We start from the raw sequence: 10,410 nt of genomic DNA, 5'->3' as shown, positions 1-10,410 counted from the left end.
GCGCAAAAATAATTTCATTTTGGGAAATTGCTGTAGATATACCAGATCTGTTTCTAAATAAATCAATTGGAGAGAAAATGTCTCGGAGTGATTGATATCATGGATACTTTCTGGATGCCTTACATTTATTTCCTAAAGTCCACTTTTATTTTTTGAAGGGGCTTGGCTGATACCACAGAGTTCTTTGCCCAGAGATGGAGAAAGATCAACAATCAGCCAAAGTTGGAGATGTGCAGGGGGGAGCATGTGGGGGCCCTCCCTCCGGAGCATTAACTGGATCCGCCAGCCCTTGTTTGGAGGAGATGATGGATGCTTTCAGAATGGCAGTAGAAGAAAGAGATTTGGGAGCTATACCAAAGCATTTCAACTCAAGAAGTTGTTATAACCCAGATGTAACCCAGCTGTCTGAAGAGAAATCTTTCTCTAGCCCCAGGCATATGGCTATTCTGTCAGATTGGAGGGAAGAGAGACAATTGGGGTCAGAATTCTCTCAAGAAGACACCCCCAAGATTTATCCTGGAAGTCCATCAAGGGCAGATTTACATCAACAGTTCCAAAATTTAAAGGTGACAGGCTTGGTCTCACAGTCTGTTTGGACGGGTGGAAGCTTGAGACCACTTACCCATATTGTGAGGGATGAGGAGACTATACAGATACCAGTTGGAGGAAGCCAGAAAGAAGCATCAACTGACAGAGGTATGTTGCAGCCTCCGAGGCAATCCCCTCATTTTCCAGAAGGAATTTGCCCCCTGCAGAGAGTATCCCTCCAGGGTGGGGATTTTATCCAGGCCAGGGGGGGATTCAATGCCAATTCAGCACCAACACAGCCCTGGTCTGAAGGGGGGTTGCCCAGACAGCAGACAGCAGCCACTTCCCCTCCACCCGACCAGGGAACCAGGCCACCCCCAGCTTCCTCCTGGCAACCACAAATGCAACCCCAACTGACAGCAAGGCCACAGGGACCCCTATTCCAGAGAGGCACCACCCAGCCAGGATTCAGGGGGCCTACCCAGCTTACGTACGCCACCAGGCCAGTTCCTTTCATTCCAGTACAACCTGCAGAGGCCTGGCATGTGCCACCTCAGCAACCACGACCCAGGCCAGATCAAATACCCTTTAAGGCCGTATTCAATGGCCACTATGAACATTTCAATTACTTCCTCACTCGAATCTGATCCCATATAGAACAATTTGGAGATCAATATGCCACAGAGCGTGATTTGGTTATGGCCATAACAAATGGGATGAATGAAGGGGATGCTTCAGACTGAGGGGCCCAACTACACAATGAACAAGCCCCTGAACTACACGATGTAAACAGATTTATTCAATTATTAAGACTCAGATTTGAAAATCCAGACAGGGTAGCAGAGAATGAAGAGAAGTTAATGAGGCAAGGCAAGCGACCCTTGTCAGAATTTATTTGGGACTTTAGAAGGGTCGCAAGCCACCTCATGGATTGGCCTGAAAGAATTACTTTACACTATTTTAAAAATGCCATTGATCCAGAAGTAAAGAAGGCCTGTGAAATTAGGGGAATTCCAGATATCTTACAATCATGGTACGCCACCTCCCTCAGCTTAGATCGCAGCATCAACCCACACAGGAAACCCCTTCCAGCAGCCCCACCTAAGAGAATTGTGGCTAGGAGACCGTTCACCAGACCAGCCGAAACTGCTCGTACCCAACCCACCAGGGGGCTGAAATGTTACCGATGTGGCCAAGCTGGCCATAGAGCAGCAGACTGCCTGCCCCCTGCTTCTGTACCACAAGCTCCGCAGTCGAAGTCTAATCCAGCTGTTAGAGGTTGGAAGAATCCAGGAAGACCTCCGAGCAGGGGCGAGTTCACCAAACACAGCTGGGAAAGCTCCCTCTGGGCAGATGGGAGCAACGGACCACCAGATCGACACCATGACCCCGAGAACCCGACCTGCGAAGAAGACCCAATGGTGAGTGATCCCATCATACCTTTTATAGTCAAGGTCAAATTAATGGTACCAAACATGGGGGAGGCCGGGGAGTTAGAAGCTGTCATTGATACTGGGTATTCAAGATGTCTTATTGGACTTCCCATTGTTGAACAATTGGGCATAAAGACTAACCTGCTAAAACGCCCAGTCAGATTTGAGCAAGTGGATGGAACCTTAATTTGGGGGGGGAGGGGGGGCAGCCACTCAAATGACAGAATTGATCAAGATGGAATTAGGGCCCCATTGCGAACTCATACACTTCATAGTGGCCCCCAAGATGTTAGAATCAATCATACTGGGACTTGCTTGGCTAGACAAATGGGCCCCGATGATAAAATGGGAGAATGGATTCAGAAAAGTCCTCATTGAACCGGGCCCATTGCCCCTTCTTCCACCTACTACAAAGCCACCAGTCAGCTTGAACCCAGAGCCTGAGCCAGCATCCATGGCATCCCACCTTCTCCAAGATAACCCCCAGGTACCTGACCAATACAAAGACTTGGCTGAAGCATTCAGTGAAGAAGAGTGTAATGTTTTACCTCCCCATCGAGCCACTGATTGTGCCATAGAATTAGAGCCTGGGGCGAAATTACCAAAACCAAAGATGTATTCCATGACGCCTGCTGAAATGACTGAATTAAGGAAATACATCTACAGCAATTTGGAACGAGGTTTTATTGAGCCTGCCAAATCAAGATTAGCTGCTCCCCCGTGTTGTTCAAGAAGAAAGATGGCAGGTTGAGATTGTGTGTTGACTTTAGAGGTGTGAACACCGTATGCGTCAAAAACATGTATCCTCTCCCCCTCATGAAGGACTTATTGAACCATCTGTCGAAGGGCAACGTATTCACCAAGCTAGATCTCAGGGAAGCTTACTACCGGGTCCGCATCAAAGAGGGAGATGAGTAGAAAACTGCTTTTAACTGCCCTCTTGGTAGCTTCCAATTCAAAGTCATGCCTTTCGGACTTCCGGGGGCTCCTGCAGTGTTTATGCAGCTCATCAATGAGGTGCTACACGCCACCTTTACCAGGGGGTCCTCGTGTACCTGGATGACATCCTTATCTTCAGTGAAACCATGGAAGAACATGTTCAATTGGTCCGACAAGTTCTAGAAAAACTTCTAGCTGCCAAATTATATCTGAAACTCTCAAAATGCGAATTCCACAGAGTCGCTGGACTACTTAGGCTACCGAATATCCAACCTGGGGATTGAAATGGACCCCGGAAAGGTGAAAGCGGTGCTGGACTGGCAACCCACCAGAACCTGAAAATAACTTCAAAGTTTCTTCGGGTTTTCCAACTTCTATAGACAATTCATTCTGTCCTTTGCTGAAGTTGCCCTCCCGTTGACAGAGCTATTAAAAACAGGCCCGTCACCCACCAAACCAAAGCTGAGTCAACCCTTGGCTTGGACTATGGACTGTCAGAAAGCTTTCAAAATCTTAAAACGCCTCTTTGCAGCTGAGCCCATCCTCCAGCACCCAGATGTGACCAAGCCTTTTTTTTTTTTGTAAAGTTTTATTAATTTACAAAAAACAATACACAAACAAAACATAAGACATAAGAACATAAAACATCTTTTTCAACAACTACTTAAGAAAAACAAATAAAACATCTCATTTGAATACAATATAATTCTAAATTATCACATTTCAACACATAACTTAATAAGCATCTTATATATTCAACTTCATATCTTATTACTGTTTTCCACCTTCTTACTATTTCTTCCTTTATTTCTATTCAGTTTTATTCATTCATATATTTCATCTTACTATATTTCATATTGTTACTATTTCATATGTTCTTATCCGATATTACTCCTCAAAAAACAAATATAAACTAACAAACACATAACATAGACAAAAGTATAAAACTTCTTTTTAGAAAGCGGCTTAACCCCGGGTTTTAACTTTTGGTACAGACTTAAATTAAATTCATGCTCAGCTTATATACTATTTCATATCCTATTAAAGATTCTACATTTTACAGGTATCTTCTCCCCTTTTTTCACTCTCTTAATTCTACTTTATTTATTTAATCTCAATTTAGATCATTTCACTTGTATTTTTTGTCCGTTCTTTTTCAATCATCCATTTATCTTTCTCTTAAACACAATCTTGTCCCTGTAATAACTGGTTGAAGTATGACACCTTTCTATTTTCCCCCCAAATTCAATGCTTAAAATTAAACATTATTTCTATTCTGATTCTGCTTAGTACATTCTAAATACCATTTAAAGAAAAAAAAAACGTAATATTCTTATAAATATTAAAAATAGTATTCCCTAACAAATTAGTTAAATACACATCAATTACACAATCCCTACAATATTTTATTGACACATATTTCAAATACAAATATAAAATGCAATCTTGTGTACCTTTGCAGAATCTCTATTAAAACTTTATTTTACCCTTTATCTCTGAAAAAAAGTTGCTTATAAACAAAACAAACAACATCTTGTTTAAATTTCTTATAACTTCCCTTTGCTTTGTCTCTTCCTTCCTTATCAAATCTAGCCTTTTTATCCCCCCCACTCTCAATCTCCCACTTTTTAATCTCCCCTCTCTGTTGCATTCCTTTTTTCCATTGCTTTCTATCATTATATCGATTTTTCACCTTTCTTTTCCCTTTCTTAATTGTTTTTTTAGAGCTTAAATTCTTGATTTTCTTCTCCTTTTTACCCTTTTTTTAAATCATATGTCCATTCAAGATGGGTTCTTCTTCATCGTCCCAGCCTCTTTCTTGTTGCATTTCCTGGTAAGCACAAATCGCCATTTCTAAAAAGCCAAAAATAGATCTAAAAGAGCCATCTTCCCCCTGAAGTTTTTCAAACTGCATTTTCAATTCTTCAAAGGACACCATTATGAGCAGAAAAGGATTTTTTTTTTTTTAAGCAGTCCAAATGTTTTCTTAGTCTTTCCAAAGATAGTTAAAGTCCCAAAGTCATTTGCTCTTCCTGGGGGAGAATTCAATTAGATAATTCCAAGACATTTTTTGGAAGTTTGGAAGTTTAATTACAGTTTAGTCTCTAATCTTATAAAACTCCAAGCAGTCTTCTTCAACAAACGTTAGTATAAATCATTTATCTCTCTTCCTTCCCCCTTAAAGCAAAAAGATTTGAGTTTTAAAGAATCAATATTTGAAGATATAATTTCCCCTTGGCTTCAATTTTGAAAGTAAATACCTTCTATTGCCAATACGGGTATTTCAGGTTTCCATCTGCTGCCTCCGTGGGAAGGAAAATGAGGAAAAAGAAAAGGTTTTCCCTTACTCATCCACCGCAGCTTACCGATCCTTTGGAAGACAATAAATCACTTGAAAAGCCAAAGTTCCAAGGTATTCAGATGTTAATTGTTGTCCCGGCTCAGCCAAAAGCTTTCTCTGTTTTTTCTTTATTCAGCACCCCTCCTGCGCAATCTTTTCCCGGATGCCAGCCTCTTCATGGCGGCCATAAGACCGCCGCTGCATCGTCTTGAGAAAAGGAAGTTTAAAACTGGATGCGGGGGGGGATCTGCGACATCCCCACACCCTTCCCCAGATCTTCCCTATCTTCGGCTGGATCTACAAAGCAGCCTTATCCTCCAAATCCATCAGGATCAGAGGCACCAAGACGGTGAGCCCAGCAGGGATCGCGAAGAGACGCAAATCCCTGCTGCCACCAAGGCTGGCAAGCGGAAGTTTTTCGCGACCAAGCCTTTTATTGTCCAAATGGATGCAAGTAATGTAGCGGTGGCAGTCGTTTTGCTGCAAAAAGACTCTCAAGGCCGACTGATGCCTTGCACTTATGTGTCCAGAAAACTGACAGACATAGAGCGAAGGTGGGCGGTCTGGGAGAAAGAAGCATTCGCCGTACAATGGGCTTTATTGAGTTGGAGGCATTTTCTAGAAGGTGCGCCAGAGGCCTTTGAGGTAGGGACTGATCATAAGAACCTCGACGCTCTAAAGACCCCTAGGAAATTATCGCCCAAACAAGTCCACTGGGCCCAATATTTCAAGCGATTCAACTTCAACATTAAATATATCCCCAGAGGGAAAAACATACTGACGGATACTCTGTCCAGAAAACCTCAGTTTGACAGCCACAGAGAGGAAATAGTACAAGCCTTAATTTCAGAAGCTCAATCTGCAGGCCAAGTGACCACTCAAGCTCAAGCCAACCGCAACCCCAAATGCCTGGAAGATAAGCTTGACTGCAGAATTGAAAACGGCCCTATTGACCGGTCCTTGGTTCCTGGGCCATCAAACCGAGTTGGCAATGAATGATGGACTAGTTGGAAAGGGACTAAGCTTTATGTACCCACAACCCTAAGACTACTGGTACTAAAGTGTAGCCACGACTTCCAGCTGGGAGGCCACTTCAGATTCCTAAAAACCCTACCATTTACCGAGAAGACAGTGCTGGTGGCCAAAAAGAAACCTGATGTCGAGGACTATGTAAAAAGTTGCTCAATTTGTGCCACAATGAAACACAGAATTGGAAAAACCCCTGGTCTCCCGCAACAAGTTGCTGAACCAACCCAACCTTGGGAAGAAATCGCAATGGACTTTATTGTTGAATTACCTAAGAGTGAAGGAAGTACGATTATTTGGACTATAACTGACTTATTTTCTAAACAGGCCCATTTTATAGCATTCAGAGGACTTTCATCTGCTAAAAAACTTGCAAAGCTGTTCGTGAAACCTATCTATAGACTACATGGAGTACCTCGTAGAATAATATCAGACATAGGGGTACAATTTACCACAAAATTTTGGAGGGAATCTCTGAAATCCATTGGTTCCTCTCAAGGGTTATCTTCAGCTTTCCATCCTGCTTTTAACGGAGCAGCGGAGAGGGCTAACGCCATGATTGAGTAATACATTAGATACTATGTAAATTATCAACAAGAAAATTGGGCTGAGTTATTACCTTTTGTAGAGATTGCTTACAATAATGCAGTACATAGCAGCACGGGATTGACTCCATTCCAAATCAACACTGGAATGGATTTTGTCCCGATGCCAAAGTTACCTAGACAACCTCCCTCATCCAGGTCCCTAACAGAATGGATGAACTTATTAAAGAAAGGGTGGGAAGATACAAAAAAAGCTTTGACCAAAGCTACAAAAAATTATAAAAAACAGGCGGATAAACATAGATCCCTTCAACCGCCTTTTAAAGTAGGGGACAAGTATCTTAGGTTGAAACTGCCCAGTAAGAAGCTGGGTCCAAAATTCTTGGGTCCATTTCCAATTGGTTCTCGTGATTTATGAAGTGTAGAAGTGGGAGGAGAGAAGGGAGGAGAGAAGGTGGATTCTGTGTAACACGCAAAAATAATTTCACTTTGAGAAATTGCTGTAGACATACCAGATCTGTTTCTAAATAAATCAGTTGGAGAGAAAATGTCTCGGAGTGATTGATATCATGGATACTTTCTGGATGCCTTACAGAAAGACTGTTGGGGGAAAAGTATAATCCTGGGATAACATCCAGTGGCATAATTCGCATCCCACACTACACATAATGTTGCTCATTTGCTTTTGGTTTGGTATGTTGTATGAATCCTATCTGTTAGGAGAAACTTGGTCTCACACAGATGCCAATGAAAAATGCATACTCTTGAAAACTTCCGGTGATAAAGTGAGGATGAACAGAGGTGTAGAAGCCCGCCTCCAGTCCTTCTAAATCCTTTTTGCTGTTTGGCGCTACCCCTTGGGGTGCATGTTTCCCTTAGAGAACCGTGCTGGTGTCGGGATACTCAGGCTGCGTTGAGATGGGATGGCAACCCCTCATTGCAACGAAGAGAAACGCTGCAGAGGCTATCCAGCAGGAGATCACCGACTTGTAATGGCAATCCCATAGTCCAAACTGTCACCCACAAAAGGAAGAGCGTGAGTGACAGCCTGTGGCAGCTAAAGAAGGTTTGTGCGGAGATCCTGTGAGAGTGTTCGATTATTGATTTGTGAAGAGATTTGTTGAGAAGCAACAAGCTGATCGGAGCCTGGGAAGAAGGGGCAAAGAAGGGGGGACGCCAAAGTGTCTGAAAGTGAAAGGACTCAAGACGAGGAAGTGAAGATTAACGGCGACCTAGAGGAGAAGGAGGCTTGGATTGGAGAGGTTTGCTATATTGTTGCCAATTGGAGAAAAAAGTTTGACTCATGGAGATTTGGGGTGCTTTTGGATTATTTTTTGCTTGGAAGGATTGAGCTGTCTACTTTTGAGACCAGGAGAAGACTTGAACCTTTGAAGTAGATTAAAGACTTGTGGTTATAGACAATATCAATATAACTGATTTAAGTCTCTCTGGACGTGGAACAGGGATTGCTGGCTGGGGGAGTACTTTAGTGGAGAATTTTGAAAAAATTATTTGCTTGAAACCCAAGACAGAAGGAGGACCGTGTACTGCTGAGTGTGTTGAGATATTAGGAAGCCATAAACATTACTCAGCAATTTTTTTTTTTTTTTTGCCTGAACGTGAGGAAGTGAAATCATCTAGCTTCAGAGACAGAGAGCTGGATAATTAATTTAAGACTTTCCCCTTTCTTTAATTTTGGATATTTGGATCAACTATTCTATATTTTATTATCCTCTACTTATGTATTCACTGAAGAAGAGACATTTGATGAGTGTAATTGTGAGGTATTCTGCCGGATCTATCTGATTTATCAGCAACTTGTTAAGTAACATTGATATTGATAACAATAATCATTTAATATTTATAATATTTACTACATTTATAGTTATAACTGATTAAATACATATTAATATTTGAATATATCTTGCTTATTACTTTAAATAATCAATTGACTTTTTCAGGTTAATCTATTTCTAGAATTTACTATGTGCATTGATGAAGTCTTTATAATACTATAATATAATATTGTCTCATAATATATATAGGTATATCTTTATACATGCATGGAACGGTATAGAATATACAATAGACAAGATTTGTATATAATTAGAGAGATAGGAGAAGGTATCTAACATTATTATTACTTGGATTTCATAATATTGAGAAATAAGCGTAGATTTTACATATGCATGTTGTGACTGGAAGGATTGACCCTGCTGGGAGTTTTGACTCTGATGTCTCTGAAGATGGAAGGTTTGAGCCTGCTGTGAATGTGGAGTCTGAATTATCAGAGGACACAGATGTGAGCCAGGAGGATGAGAGAGTGTCAGAGAGACAGTCCTCTCCAGAACCTTCGACTTCGTTCATGCCAGCAGCTGATCCACAAAATGAGTCAGAGGCTTCGAGCGAGGAAGAGACTGACGGATGTTGGCTTGATGCTAGAACTAGGAGAAGATTGAAATGTCAATCACAATCTGAAAGGAGGCGTCAAGCCAGGCATTGATTAGAGAGACTGACACGCCCATCCAGGGGATTTAAGGAGGTGTGCTGACTCTCAATCTTTGCTTGGAGCAAAGTGCTTTGTGGATTTGAAAGATACGTTTGAAGCGGCCGTTGTGATTTATGGACAATTCTGAATTGCCAGACAGATTCCGGGAAGACTGCCAAGGACTGGGCAAACAGTGCAGTTAACTCTTTTGGGTCTGGTTTTGTTTTTGCTTGAATATTTGAACTCTGGAACTTTGTATTCTCACCTGTGGATACAGGTGAGACATAACATGCATATATTTAATTTAGAACTTTAATTTGAGATTATATTGGTTAGTATTGGCATTTACAAGTTTGTTGAATATATTAAATAATTTAGGAAATTAAAAAATAGGTAGACAAATTAATTAGTTTATCGGTCAATTTAGCTTATTGGTTAATTTTACAATATATTACTTAACAGTGAATGCTAATCTGGGACAACGTAATCAATATAATACAAAAACAGAAACAAATTTTTAGGAGAAATGACTTCCATAACTACTACAACGCTCAAAGCTGGAAAGAAGACGACATTAACAACTCCGACGGCAATACCCTCACCAACGTCACAGAAGACAATTGAGGAATCATTAACATTGGAGAAACAGCCTTCTATTACAAATGTCAATATCCATTCAACACTGCTTACTCTACAAGATTCTATGTCAAAGCTGCAAGAAATAATGCTAAAAAAATCATACAGAGACGAGAGCAGATATAAATGAACTAAAAGAAGAGATGGGGAAATTAAAAGCAGAAATGAAAGCAGGTATTTCTAATGTAAATGAAAAAATTGGAACATTATAGCAAGCGTTGGAAAAAAATAAATTGATAATAAAAGTAGAGAAAAGGACAGAACAAACTGAAAAAAAATTGCAGAGAGTCGATGAACACTTAAAGACTTTGAGTAAGGAAATGGATGATTCCCTGGTGTATTTAGAAATGGACAAGGCTGCAACATATCTGAGATTCCAAAATATAGTGGAATCAAAAGAAGAAGACTTAGATCAGGTAATGGCGGAAATCTTGGTGGAGGTACTGGAAAGAGACAAAGATGAGATTCTGAAAT

At 41.0% G+C, this 10,410-nt stretch overlaps 1 pseudogene; it reads left to right on the top strand.

Moving 5' to 3' along the window:
* Positions 1-820: 820 nt before the first annotated feature.
* Positions 821-6,240, top strand: LOC148124878 (uncharacterized; annotated as a pseudogene).
* The last annotated feature ends 4,170 nt before the right edge of the window (positions 6,241-10,410 follow it).

Source organism: Pseudonaja textilis, chromosome 10 (genome assembly GCF_049901715.1).
Source record: "Pseudonaja textilis isolate UNSWEBS1 chromosome 10, rPseTex1.2, whole genome shotgun sequence".
Taxonomy (NCBI): Eukaryota; Metazoa; Chordata; class Lepidosauria; order Squamata; family Elapidae; genus Pseudonaja; species Pseudonaja textilis.
This window is presented reverse-complemented; position numbering and strand designations above follow the sequence as displayed.